The following is a 15,195-nucleotide window of genomic DNA, read 5'->3' as shown; positions in this document are numbered from 1 at the left end:
GACCTGAGAAACATGAATAAGTAGATGAATATAAGAATAGCACATAAAACAGAAGAGGTAGCACGTTAAGGGCACTTTGTACTTCCCCATCTACATTCAGAATCTCATATTCTGTTCTAGGAAACACATCCTAACAATGATACTGATAAAGTGGAAGGTAATCAGGAGAGGGTGATCAGGATGGTGAGGTATGAGGACAACTTGTGGGTAAAGAACATCAGAAGGCTGGGGGGTTAGGGAATATTTGGAGCTCCTGGTGAGAAGGATCCTCCCATAGGCTTATCATCCTGAAGTACCTAGGAGTCCAAACCAGAGAAAGAAGCTATACATGGACTGATTGGCCAGCCTCTCCTAAGATCACCAGGACCAATGTCAGTCTGCCTCACCTCTCTATTTACCTTAGTGACTCATGACAGTCCAGTTTCCAGAGATCATCCATCATCACCAGACTCTTCTCCCCATACAAGGCTGTACTACCTGACTGGCCCAATCTTCCTGAAGCACCCAAACTTTTCTACTACATCCTGTGGAACTCACAGATGTCAATGGCAAAAAGCCCCTCTTTTCCAATGCTTCTCTGAGCGTTCCCTACTCCATGTGCTCCCCAGTAGCACCTGCGGGTATACTGCTACTCCTGGATCCTTCTCAAGTGAGTGAGATTTTTTTTCCACATTCAATATACCACAATGCCTGGATTTGGTTCCCCTCTCTGCTCCCACAAAAATTCAACTCTTTAAAGAACATGCCATTGGAATCTAGACTCCACTACCTCTTTGTTTCACAACCATCCGTCAACCTCCCATTGCTCACCCTTATTCTTTGAGGCTTTAAAGCTCCTGGTTTTCTATGTCCCTCATTAGCACAACTGCTGTCACCAATCTTGGTGACTCCACAAAGTATATGAGCCAACCAACAACTTGGTGTCTCAGGTCCTTGACTTCTTCGTCTCCGATGATTACGTCCTGTCTCTGAAATCTTGCTCCAGCCCTCCTATTCTCAGATCACCACCCTTCCAAATCTCCAGATTTCCTGATCCCCTCAGGAAGCCTTCAGCCTCCCCAGAAATCCATTGGAGTCAGTACTCCAGCACTTTCACTGTCCAGGTTTACCCTCCTTACCCATTTCTCTAGCTTGTACTCTTACGGTTCATCATCGTGATCACTCCTTGATCGCACCATCAACTGCCCCGCCCCCCTCTTTATTTTTCTTAGTTGGAAGCAAAACTTGGATCTGGTGAAAACCCAATCTCTACCTACCTAGCACCTGCACCCAGACAGCCAAAAGTGATTCAATTAACTAACACCCAGCAGTGCTGACTGTTTCTAACTTTAAAATCATGGCCACAGGTCTCAATGGGGTTCTTAGCATTGTGGAGCAATCTCACTTTGTGCCCTAGTAATTCACTTTTCCTCTCGTCCAAATGTCTATTTCATACTTCTTTCTCTTCAAAGTTCTCCAAAGCCCATTTTCCCAGCCCCTTTTGGCTGTGTCTTTCTTCCCTTGAATGTGGTTTGGTTCTAAGCTCTCTTCTCTCTGTACCTACACTCTGCCCAAAACTTATCCAGGCCACAGATTTAATTACCAACTGTACAGTGAGCACCAAGATTTATTTCTCCTCGACACCCCAGATTTGGACATCCAACCAACAGCTTCCCTTGAATGTCCACAAGGCACCTCAAATTTACCATAGCCAAAATCTCTGTTTCCCACACCAAAACTCTGCCTCTCCAATTATTTCCATCTCATTTTCTGAGTTGCTCAAGACAAAAACATAAGAGTGATCCTTGGTTCCTTTCTTTCACTCACTCCCTCCATCCAATCTGCCAACAGGATCTGGGTAATTCATAACTTAGGAATAGAAACTGACTCTTCAATACCTTCACAGCTGCCATGGGAGCCCAAGCCCCCACCCTTCATTTCTCATCTGGACAAAAGCAATAGTCTCCCTGCTTTCACCCTCGCCCTCTGAATTCCATTCTCCCTTTGGCTGCCATAAAACATAAACTTCCCTACTTGAAAACCATCAATAGCTTCTGCACCCACTTAGAATAGATTCTAGACTCCATATAAGGCTTTTCGTGCTCTAGTGACTAGTGTAATACACTGACCTCATCTCTTGCCCCTCTCCTGTTCTCTGACCTAGCTCCATCCTCCCTGCTCTTGCAGTAACCTAAATGTGTATGGGAGCAAAATCACTTTTCCCTCTACTCTCTTATGTGTAGTGCCTGGGGTCCCACAAACTGACAAAGGATGGATTAACAAGAGAAAATATTTACTATGGATACATACAGAAGCCCTTATAGTAGGGGGGGATACAGGTAGAATGAGGGGCTATATACTATTTTAACAAAAAGCAATGAACTGTGGAGAAGTGACAAGACAAAGAAAATGGCTTATTCTTCAAGGGCTGGTAAATTGCAGGAAGTTAAATATATGATAGAAGAAGATAAGGGTTATTTTAGTAAGATTTGTTATGCAGACTCAATCTCACACAGCTCTGGCAATAAGAGTGTTCCTAGTGATTAGAGTCCTCTTCTTTCTGGTTTGGAATGGGGAGGGGTACACTTTCACAAAGAGAAATGTATACCCTGTCTTAGACACAAAGGGGAGGATAGACAGCTTTTCATGCATCTGCTGTTTCTCAGTTGCCTTCAGCTCAAAATAATCCTTATGCCAAAGTAGCCCATTTCAGGGTGGCATAATCGGATTTCCTTCACATGCCAAGCTTTTCCTGCTCCTCACTATTGTACTTACTGTTCTCACCCATTGGAGCATTCCCCAAGTTTTGCTTGCCATCATCTTTTATATCATTTAATTCTCCCCTGAAATGTCACCTCCATTGAGGTCATTTCTGATCCCTAGATCTAAAATATCCCCATTGCTCTTATCCTGATTTATTATCTGAAATGGTCATGTGGGTCTAGTGGGTCTAGTCACCCACTAGAATGTAGTCTCCACCACTGTTACCACACATAAAACCATGCCTGATACATAGTTTTTCTGTTCAATAAATATATGTTACATAGATAAATGGGTCATTATCAGGCGGAGAATATGTGGGCACCTTTTTATTAGGCAAAAGTTACTTTCCCTTCTAGAAAAATTATCATAACTGCATGAGTCAAGCATATGCTGAGCATTTTGAATATCTGGAAAAATTTTGCTTAAGGGCATATTATTTCCACAGAGAAAATTGTTGAAAATTTTGGCCGCCCAGCATATTTTCCCTCTTCCTGACAACAACTCATTTCTTTTACGGAAAGGATGCTCCCCGTTGTGTATAATCTTGATGGGACTGTAAATTAAGTTTCCCTTCTCACTCTACCCTACCACACTATCCTCTGTCTCTCTCCCCTGACCTCTCTCTCTCTCTCTCTCACACACACACACATAAATACACACCAAGCTAAGAGGTGGATTTATGACACAAGTCAGAATAATGAGATTTTTTTTTTCCTCCAGGACTTTGTACATGGAGATTTGTGACTGAAAGGATTGAAAATGTGTTTGGAGGACATTTATTGCAGCAGCAACACTGAGACAACAGATGTTCCTAAGCCTGGTTTTCTAACTTTCCATCATGTCTACAGACTATACAGTATCCCTCCCCCTCAGGGAATTGCCTTATGCCTTAAGTTAGTCAAATTTATTTATGTTGCTTAGAACCAAAGAACAGCGTTACAAAATTGCCTGAATTTCTCTATAGAAGGATATGGTTTAAAAAGACATTCTCCTTGGGGCTCCCAGGTAACTCAGTCAGATAAGCATCTGCCTTCAGCTCAGGTCATGATCCCAGGGTCCTGGAATCAAGCCCTACATCAGACTCCCTGCTCAGTGGGGAGCCTGCTTCTCCCTCTACCCCTTACCCTTTGTTGTGCTCGCTCTCTCGCTCTTGCTCTCTCTCTCAAATAAATAAATAAATAAATAAATATTTTTTAAAAAGACATTCTCCTTGGGGCACCTGTCTGGCTCAGTCAGCAGAGCATTTGACTCTTGATCTCAAGGTGGGGAGTTCGAGCTCCACACCGGGTATAGAGATTTCTTAAAAGAAAGAAGGAAAGAAAGAATGAATGAAAGAAAGAAAGAAAGGGAGAGAGAAGAAAGAAAAAGAAAGAAAGAAAGAAAGAAAGAAAGAAAGAAAGAAAGAAAGAAAGAAAGAAAGAAAGAAAGAAAGAAAGAAAGAAAGAAGAAAGAAAGAAAGAAAGAAAGAAAGAAAGAAAGAAAGAAAAGAAGGAAGGAAAGAAAGAAGGAAAGAAAGAGAGAAAGACATTCTCCTTGGGGTGCCTGGCTGGCTCAGTGGGTAAAGCATCTGACTTTCGAATTCAGGGTAGGGAGTTAACCCCATGCTAAGTATAGAGATCACTTAAAAAAAAAAAAAAAAGACATTCTTCTCCCAGGTTCCAAGTATATAACTTATTTTTACATTAATACTTGGACTTCCTGATCTCTTTTTCAGAATCTATATTTTTTTTTAGTGTCCAGACTGTTCAGAATTTAAATACATTTAAGTGGGTCCTTAGCCATGCTGGTTTGTCCTTTATATTTAGTTGCATTTAATTATATATGATAAAGGCCATAGAATTCTCATTAAAAGTGAATTTTAAAATTTAAAGGCAATCTGCCTAATAGATTTGGAAATAAGTACCCCTAGAATAATACTGTATATTTCCATAAGTTTGTTTTTGTAAATATGCATCTATGTGCATAAATGAAGATCCAAAAGCTACATGCAAACTGAAAACAGTAATTATGTAGAAGGAACCATCTTGGGAGTCAAAGATGATGGTAGTTTATCATGTGTACTTAAAAATAAAAAGCATAATTTTAAGGAGAAAAAGTTTTAAGCATGTTCAGGGGCACAAAGTTTGTTTTCAAACTCTTAAATATATGCAAGCACAAATACAGAAACTCCACAGGATGATGATAAAATTAGAAAGGTATGTGCTATATTATGATGATAGGATGACCAACCATAGTGGTTTGTCCAGGAAGACAGTCACCCTACATGATAGTGCCCCTAACTTTTTTAGTTAGCCTAACTTTGACAGAATAACTGCTGATATAAGCAGTAAATAAAGTTTTGGGGGGCTCAGGTATTCATACAATGCTAGACATTGACAATACAATCAGCCTATGTAATATTCATTCATTTAACAAATATTAATTGATCACTTGCTATGTGCTAGCAATGAAGGATAGTTGGAAGAAAGGCAGGCAAGGACAGGGTCCCTTGCCCTAAGAGGAAACCACCCTCAGAATGATTTTACTGGCTGGAAGGAGCCTTCCACCCTTTTCCACGTGATAGATAGATCACCTGATTGAGTGACAGGCACATGGAGGGTTAATCAGATTAAAACAGTTCCCACCAACAAGCCCATAAAGACCCCTAGACTCAGAAACTCAGGTGGCAACCCTCTCGGGTCCCCTACCTCTTCAGGAGCTTTGTACTATCACTCAGTAAACTTTACCAACGCTCAATAAACCTTGTGTTCCTGCCCACCACTCTTCATCTGGTCTACCTCTTCATTCTTAAGGTGGCATGACCAAGAACCACAGGCACTAAAGAAGAAATCCTGTAACACTAGCACTGTAAAGATACTATAATAAATGAGGCACAATTCTTGCTCTCATGTACCTTAGCATACTATAAGAAGACAGACAAGTAAACAGTTCATTAGAATACAGTATTAAGTGAAAGAGAAGTAGAAGTCGTGAGAGTCCATAGGTGGAGCACCTAACCCAGCCTTCAGAGGGCAGAGTAGTTTTTCTAGAGTGAAGTACAAAGGAAAAAGTAAGTGATGGAGAGCATTATATCATTATATGACTGGAAACGTTTCTTTCTCAATGACATGTAAGATAATGATGTATCTTAACTTGGTGGCATCTCAGATTCAATTAAGTGCAGTGTTTTTAAAAGGACTGATTCGATTGGTCTGCTGAGTGAAGCCGGTAAAGGCAGGGGGCAGGTGGGATCAAGAATAGATGGAAGCAGAGTAGTGAGTTGCAAGGCTATTGCAGAAGAAAGATGATGACAACTAGGATCAAAGTCAGCACAGTCGAGGCAAAAGATGGTCTGATTCTGGATATATTTTGAAAGCAGTTGATGATGTAAGAGAAGAATAAAGGATGATGACAATATGTTTGACCAAGATAACTGGAAAAATGGAATTTCCATTTCCTAAGCAGTCACATGCACGGCCACAGCTTTGCCACTAACACAATGAATGACTTTAGACATGCCGGGGCTCTTCCCTGAGTCTTAGTCCTCTCGTTTGTACGATGAGAGTTTCAAACTAGATCAGAGGTCCTCATACTGTGTTTGATATGTGTGCTTCTGCAGGCTACTCAGGAGAGAGTAGGCAAGGCAGGCAAATTAAATTGTGAGCTTTGTATATTAGGAGTCCATTTAAAGTCTTATTTAGGGGCGCCTGGGTGGCTCAGTCGTTAAGCGTCTGACTTTGGCTCAGGTCATGATCCCAGGGTCCTGGGATCAAGCTCCGCATCGGGCTCCCTGCTCAACGGGAAGCCTGCTTCTCCTTCTCCCACTCCCCCTGCTTTTGTTCCCTCTCTCTCGCTGTCTCTTTCTCTGTCAAATAAATAAATTAAATTTTTTAAAAAAAGCTTTAAAGTATTAGTTAAAAACAGGACTCCACTTCTAAAATTAAAAAAAATAATAAATCTACCATCGCTGACGTGGACCGAATGTTTTTGTCACCCCCGAAATTCATGTGTTGACACTCTAATCTCCAAAGTAATGCTATTTGGAGATGGAGGCTTTGAGAGGCAATTGGGTCATTAGGTCACAAAAAAAGGGCCATCCGCAAACCAGGAAGAGGGTCCTTACCAGATCAGTGCCCAGCACTTTGGACTCACCAGCCTCCAGAACTGTGAGAAATAAATGTTTATTGCCTACATCACCCCGACTAAGGTAATTTGTTATAGCAGCTTGAGCTGACGGAAACGATCAGTGTACCTAGATGACCTGTGAGACCCCTTCCACCCCAGCTCTAAAGTTCTAGCAACAGGTTCAAATTGTTGATTTGTACGAGTAGCATCAGTCCAACTCTGTCACACCACTGCAACAGGGAGCAGGAAGTTTGAGTGGCCTGTGTTGAGACCTCTCACACCATAATCAGCACTGTAATGGTCACCGCACCTAACAAACTCTGGTGTGCGCTTGGTGGGAGAGAATCCCGATCCGGTGGGGGGATTCCTGAGACAGTGTAGCACTGGATTATTTTCAGAGGATTTCATTACTGACTTTCTCCTTGGAACAAAGTTTGAAGTTTCAGCAGCAGGTTTCCTTTTGAAGTCTGTTTCAGAGTTCGGTTCCTCCCAACCCTGACTCGAGCCTTCTGGCAGTAATGGAAAATTTCTGAGTTATCAGAGTGACTCACCTCAGGTGAGTGAGAACAAAGTGAAACAGGAAATAATTATGATAATAAGGGCCAGGGACACACCCATAGGTGATAAGACTATGTTTGGACACCAGCCAGTGTCTTACCGGAACATTAATTTCTCCTAAAACATCTACATAACTTTCAGGTTCCTCCGGTATTTTAACACCATGTTTTACTTCAGTGTGGTCCGTACTTATGATGCGACTCAAGAATTTCTGAGTCCTCTGCTGTGTTCATGCAGTTTTCCATGAAAAGGAAGTGGGGTGAGCAAAGCTGAAATAACTCTACCCAGGTGGTTAAAGTTCTACAGAGTTGGACAACATTAAACTCACCTGAAAATACCTTGCTTGAACAAACACGCACAAGTGGGATTGCTAGATCATATGGTAGTCCTATTTTTAATTTTTTAAAGACTCTCCATGCTTTTTTCCACATTGGCTGCACATTTTGTGTTCCCTCCAGTAACGTACAGGGTTCCAGTGTCTCCACAGCCTTACCATCACTGGTCTTTGGAGGTTTTCCAATAATAGCCATCCTAATGGGTGTGAGATGATATTTCATTGTCGTTCTTTTTTATTGTGGTTTTGATTTGCATTAGCAGTGATGTTGAGCACTTTTTCATACACTTCTTCAATCTCGAAGAGCTGTTGGCACCCTTGTGTCCACTGCAGCACTATTTACTATTGCCAAACTAAAAACAACTTAAATGTCCATCAGTGGATAAGTAGATTTCTTTTTTTTTTTTAAGATTTTTATTTGACAGAGAGAGACACAGCAAGAGAGGGAACACAAGCAGGGGGAGTGGGAGAGAGAGCCCAATGCGGGGCTCAATCCCAGGACCCTGGGATCATGACCTGAGCTGAAGGCAGATGCTTAACAACTGAGCCACCCAGGCGCCCCCTAGATTTCTTTTTTAAGATTTATTTACTGGGGAGCCTCGGTGGCTCAGTTAGTTGTCTGCCTTTGGCTCAGATCGTGATCTAGGGGTCCTGGGATCGAGCCCAGGTCCAGCTCCCTGCTCAGAACCCTCTCCCTCTGCCCCTCCCCTCCACTCATGCTCCCTCTCTCAAAATCATAAAGAAAATCTTTATTTATTTTGAGAGAGGGGGAGGAGCAGGGTAGAGGAGAGAGAATCTTGAGCAGACTAGGTGCTGAGTGCAAAGCTGAAGGCGGGGCCAGTCTCTCAACCTTGCCTGAGTTCATGACCTGAGCTGAAACCAAGCATCAGTCACTCAACTGACTGTGCCATCAAGGCACCCCAATAAGTGGATTTTAAAATGTGGTACATACATACAATGAAATCCTATTCAGCCTTAAAAAGGAAGGGAATCCTACAATACGCAACAACATGAATGAACTTTGAGGACATTATGCTAAGTGAAATAAGCCAGCCACAGGAGGACAAGTACTGCAGGATTTCACTTGCAAGAGGGAATTTCAAAGAGTCAAACTCATAGAAACAAATAATAAAACTGTGGTTGTCAGGGCGAGACTGGGGGAAATGGGAAGTTGCTAGTCAACCCGTATAGAATTTCAATTATGCAGGATGAATAGACTCTAAAAATCTGATGTACAACGTTATGCCTATAGCCAACAATACTGTATTGTACACCAAAAATCTGTTAAGAAAGAGATCATATGTTATGTGGCTTTACTACGATAGTTAAATACATATAGTATTTTATATATTAAAATGTATTTCTATTATATTAAGTAATATAATATTATATATATCTAAAACTTGCTTGACATTGGCACATTCTTTGCATAACACAGTGGTCAAGAGTATTTATTATCCAAGGATCTTGGACAAGTTATTTAATTTAGATGCTATGTCTCCATTTCTTTACCTGTAAAATGGGGCAGTAATAGCACCTACTTCAGAAGGATGCAATGAGGAATAACTGATCCGTGTGCTTGAAATAGTGAAAGGCATGAGCTAAAGAGTACACATGTGATTAGCTTCTATCCTTCCTATGTTTTTTTTTTAAGATTTTATTTATTTGACAGAGAGAGACATAGCGAGAGAGGGAACACAAGCAGGGGGAGTGGGAGAGGGAGAAGCAGGCTCCCTAAGGAGCAGGGAGCCTGATACAGGGCTCAATCCCAGGACCCTGGGATCATGACCTGAGCCAAAGGCACGTCTGCTTAACAACTGAGCCACCCAGGCGCCCCTTTTCTTGCTATGTTTATCCTCAGGAGTCATCAATAAGATAAAGAAACATCTCAAAAAAAAAAAAAAAAACTTCTCCCAACAAACCTATGGGTAAAATCCCCCTTCTTGTCTCCACTGAAGCACTATGCACCAAGATGCTTCCACTGATTAGGATATTAAAACCACTGATTATTAAAACTTTATTAAAACTGCTGATATAAGATATTTACCTAATGACACATCCATACAAGTGAATGGCTTACTGTGCGTTGAGCCTTCTGTTAAGTTCCTAAGGGCCATAGGGCAGGTGCACAGTAAAGGTAAAGTCAGCTGAGATTCCAGAATGAGACAGGTAAGGTGATGAAATGAGCAAGGAGAGAAGCATTCTGGGAAATCTCGGAACTTGAACAAAGGGACAGTAGAAGGAAGGAGGTATTGAACTTGTTCTTCCTCTCTCACCTTACCCTGAATCACAGAGAATGGGAAACGAGTTTGTTCTAAGAAATCTTGAGCTGCTTTTCTCTCAGCCTGAGAGAGTGATTTTTTTTCCCCAGAGTGATTTTTTTAGGAAACATAAAAATGTAAACTCTCCTGCTTAAAACCCTTCCATGCCTTCCCATTTCACACAATGCTATCAATCAATATTTTGCAATGAGTGTGTGTGTGTTGAGGGGGGAGTTTGACAAGATGAAGATAGGGGTTCCCTAGAGTTAGATGGGTTTATGGGAACACCACCTGCAGGGAGAACAGTTACAACCTGGGATTTACTCATTGTTTCCTCTCAAAACCCTCCCATTTTCTTTCCCTGCCCATTTCCCGTCCCCAGAGGTAAGGGATCCCCTCAGGACAATGCGAGTCAGAACCTCTGCTGAGTGCATCCCAGGCCTTCTCCTTTCCCACCTCGAGAAGACAGCGAAAACCTGTGTCTCAAGTCAGAGCACTTGCACACAACAAAGCCCACGTGGAGCAGGACAGGACAGAAACCACTCCTGACTATGTGAGCACAAAGGGAACAACAGAACCCAGCCTTTAGGAACCATGTTCAGATACCCATAGGTCAGGGTTGAAGTCTTGACTCAACCATTCCAAGCTGTTAATAAATCTTTCTGGACCTCAGTTTCTCATCTGTAAAAGGATGTATCTACTTGAAAGTTGTTGGGATAATTACATGTGACACCTGGCACACAGTAACAGCTCAGTAAATGTTGGCTATTGTTAGTATTAAAACCTCCATTCTAGAAGCTAGAAGTAAACCTCAGCTCTCCCATAGTGAGCACAAGCTTCCTATTATGCTATCAGCCATGATGGAATTCTAGATACAAATTAGATACAAATATAACAATAACCAAAATTCCCTTCTGTTCTTCTAGTTTCTGACTATGTCACAATGTAATTGCCCCTGGGCCACAAGAACCCATGGATAAAGTGAAGATGGGGTTTCTGCTGTTCCTACCAGCCCTATGCCTCACCAACCCCCCCCACCCCACTCTGCATCTTTTCTCCCACACCCTGGGAACTTCCTACCTTGTCCAAGCCCTTTGCTCTCTCCTGAAATCTTTAGAGGATGGTGGTATCTCCCATCCTGTGCCCCACCCTCTGAGGCTGTCCTGCTGCTACAAATGGCCTCAATCCTTTTTTTTTTTTTTAAGATTTTATTCATTCATTTTTCAGAGAGAGAGCTCACAAGTAGGGGGAGTGGCAGGCAGAGGGAGAAGGAGAAGGAGGTTCTCCACTGAGCAGGGAGCCGGACACGGGGCTCGATCCCAGCACCCTGCGATCATGACCTGAGCAAACCAGGCACCCCAAATGGCCTCAATCTTTAGATTCCCTTGCATACCCTGCGCCCCTCCCAACATCACCACTTCATGGGAGTCTGGTTGCAAGCCAGTAGCCCTACCCAAGTAGATCTTCCCTTTCCTTCCTTTCTCTCCTCCTCATATCACTGCTGCTGCCACCTGTCAGGGTGCTCACCTTGCCTCCATTTTTCAGGCAGAGGTTAAGTCTTTCTCGGAATTATTCTCAGGAGTCTTAGCAGATCAGCTCCAGAGAACCCACTTACTTCCCTCTTCCTGAGGTCAAGCCACTGTGGTCCTGCAAGCAAAATGGATGACTTCATTACATTCTCTCCAAATGCCTGATGGATAAAAGCATAGACACTGTCCGTCTTGGGCTTTCCAAAGCAGTCCCAATTTTATATAATTTCCTTTTGATGAAGGCAATAATATATACCAAATATATCTTACTTTTTGCAGACTTTTTATATACATAAATTCAAAATTAAAGAAAAACATCTTTGCCAAATTATCTAACTTGATTTTGGGTCTCCTATCTAGAACAGACCACGTTGGTTTCTGAGTGTGGGGCATTAATGACAGGGGAAGCAGGAAACAAGGATAAAATATGAAAGACAATTGTCTACAAGAGAGTACATTAATCTTCACATGAACACTCACTGAGAAACTTGTAGATCCAAGAACATGCTAAGTGATGGGAGGGAATATTATGCCTTTGAATAAAATAGGCTCCCTGGCACCGGGAGCTCATAAAATAGTAGAGAAGACAGGTTACGCAAATATCTTAATATAAAGCAGGCCACAGGAAGTGCTATGATTACAGTGCCAATTATTGTGAGTGATTAGAAAGGAAAGTTCCAGTTCATGCTCCACACCACCACCAAATGAACTTTTTTAAAATGATGATTTCATCATGTCATTCCCTGACTTAAAAATCCTCGATGACACGAGAACCCTCACAGAAAAGACAAGACTTGGCTTACAGGGCACCCGACTCATCTGCAAATGCTTCCTCCAGCCATCAGCCATTTCACCCCCAAATTCTCAGCTCCTTACACACAGGCCCCTTCTTCTAAGCCTCTTGGTCTGTGTGCTTTTGTTTTGCTTACTGTCCCCCATTTCTTCTCCTTCCTCCACTCCCAGCACCTCCACTCTGGCCAGCTTGGCCTAAGTCCAAATCATCTCTTGAGTCTCAGTGAAGACCTTAATCAAGAAGCTTTCCTTGATCTTCTCCAACAGGGCATGTGCCCCTCCGTGCGCTCCCATGCAACCCTCCACAATACTCCATTGTGTCCACTCATCACACTTGTACACTAAACTTTTCACAGACACAAAGATAATGATCCTTTCTTATTCATCTCTGTGCCCTAAGTATCTCACATTGCCTGGAACATATTTATTCGGTTTGTCAAATGGATGAGGGAGGAAATTCTTCCCTATGAAATTCTTCATTTACCAAGCTTCAGCCCGCATCAGCCTAACATTTCTAAGAGTTAAGGTGCACAGCTGACCATCTCAAGCTTTAAATGTCCCAGACTCAGCATCCAGACCTCATCTCTGCACTTGAGACTCAGGGACCACGCAACACAGAGTTACAGGGAACAACTCTATAGCTGTTCAATCATGCAAGACATCACAGTGTTGACTAAATTGGCCAGTAACCAAAATAGATTCCTCCCCAACACCCTCATCCCCATATTACTCCACTGTTTCTTTCCCTCCCATACCTTGTAGCTTCTTTGCATCCCTAATTCATGGAACATTATCTCAATCCCTTAGTCATAATGAAGGCCTGGTTCTGGTCTAAGACCACTGCAGCCTAGTTGTGAGAGTTAGCCATTTCTGCAGCTGATGTACCTAAAGGGGGGTGGGCAAGGTTAATCTCTTCTTCATTCCCAAGAGCACTTCCAGGCCTTCCCTGTCCTTGAAGTATCGCTCCGTTTTTGAGAGTTATTCTATCTCTGACACCTGCTTACTTTGCACGCTTACATTTTTACACTACTTGGTAAATGGGCATCATCTTGGAAGTCTTCAACATCCATAGTGGATAACCCTTCTAACATTGGAGTGTCCTAGTGTCTTGATAACTCAGTGATGGCTAATTCCATTTCATTCAGCTACCCATTCTTGAGATCATACCTGGATGCAATTACCAACTGGAATTGTTCCGTTGATTCAATGAACTAAAGTAACTCATCCTGACTGTGGACGCCCATCTTTCAAGCACCATTATTTCTTTTTTTTCCCCTTTAAATTTTTTATTGTTATGTTAATCACCATACATTACGTCATTAGTTTTTGATGTAGTGTTCCATGATTCGTTGTTTGTGTATAACACCCAGTGCTCCATGCAGAACGTGCCCTCTTTAATACCCATCACCAGGCTAACCTATCCCCCCACCCCCCTCCCCTCTAGAACCCTCAGTTTGTTTCTCAGAGTCCATCGTCTCTCATGGTTCGTCTCCCCCTCCGATTTCCCCCCCTTCATTCTTCCCCTCCTTCTATCTTCTTTTTTTTTCTTAACATATATTGCATTATTTGTTTCAGAGGTACAGATCTGACAAGCACCATTATTTCTGATCCCAGAGGACAGTCCACTACTTCTTGAACCTTCCATTTCTCTCAGTCAGCCTTTTCCTGACCTTTTTTTCCCTTCTGAACCCAGGACACTCACGTGGTTGATCATATGCACATTTCTTTCATGAACACCACCATTTCCAAGGCACACCTATCTTCACATTCAAGATCAAGACTATGATTATCCTTTCGTCTCCTACATTGGGACAATAAGCAAAATTGGGTAGAATGATACACATTATATATACGGAACCACTAAAAATTATTGGTCTTCAGCCTCAGCTAGTCTTTTATGATTTCTCGTATTTCCCCTTAAATATTTTAAATTTAGCCAATTTTATCAATTCCCCTCCCCCCTCACTTCTAGTAATTGATCTTTATCAAATTCTAACCAATTGGCACATCTACTATTTTACCTGGCTTTACCCTAATTCTCACCAACTTCCCTCCAAGTTCAGAGGATAAGAGATCCTTCTCTCCTGTGTTCTGTCCTGCCTCATGAAGCACCTTGACCGAACTTCAATCAGCTACCCTTCTCCCATATTACTAACCTCTCCAGCACAACTAACTCCTTGCTGGGGGGAGAGGGGTACACAGCAAACTTCTTCTGTAAAGGACCAGGTAGTAAATATTGTAGGCTTTGCAGGCCACACAGTCTCTGTCACAACTACTCAACTCTGCTGTTGTAGCATTAAAGCAGCCTTAGACAATAAAAATAAATAAGCATGGCTGTTTCCCAATAAAACTGTATTTATGGGCAACTAAATTTGAAATTCTTATTTCCCCTGCAATAAAATATTATTCTTTTTTGGATTTTTTTTCAACCATTTAAAAATGTAGAAAACCATTCTTAGCTCATGAGTGAGTAAAAAAAAAACACAGGCCGGGGCCATGTTTTGCCAACCCCTGCCTTAGCCTGCACCAGTGCTTCTCAGAGTATGGGCCTGACCGCATCAACACCACATGGGAACTTGTTAAAAATACAAGTTTTCCTGCCCCACCCCAGACCTTCTAATTCAGAAACTTTGGGCGTGTAACCCACAGTCTGTGTTCTAACAAGCCTTCCAGGTGATTCCGATACTCAAGTTTGAGAACTACTGGCCTACAAACAAAGCCCTCCTTGTTTTATAAACAAGTTCTCCTTTCAAAAAACAAAAGCATACTGACTTTGCACCTCAAATTCTTTCCTTCTCTTTCCTCCAAAACTTCCAAGTGACCTGTCAGCCCCATGCTGTCTCCATTTTCTTACCACATGTTTATAAAATGAGAG

The sequence above is a fragment of the Eumetopias jubatus genome, unplaced genomic scaffold (genome assembly GCF_037043125.1).
Source record: "Eumetopias jubatus isolate StellerSeaLion01/CBP00866 unplaced genomic scaffold, mEumJub1_p1.0 scaffold_12, whole genome shotgun sequence".
NCBI lineage: Eukaryota > Metazoa > Chordata > Mammalia > Carnivora > Otariidae > Eumetopias > Eumetopias jubatus.
The sequence above is the reverse complement of the archived record's forward strand: the minus strand, read 5'-3'. Positions refer to the sequence as shown.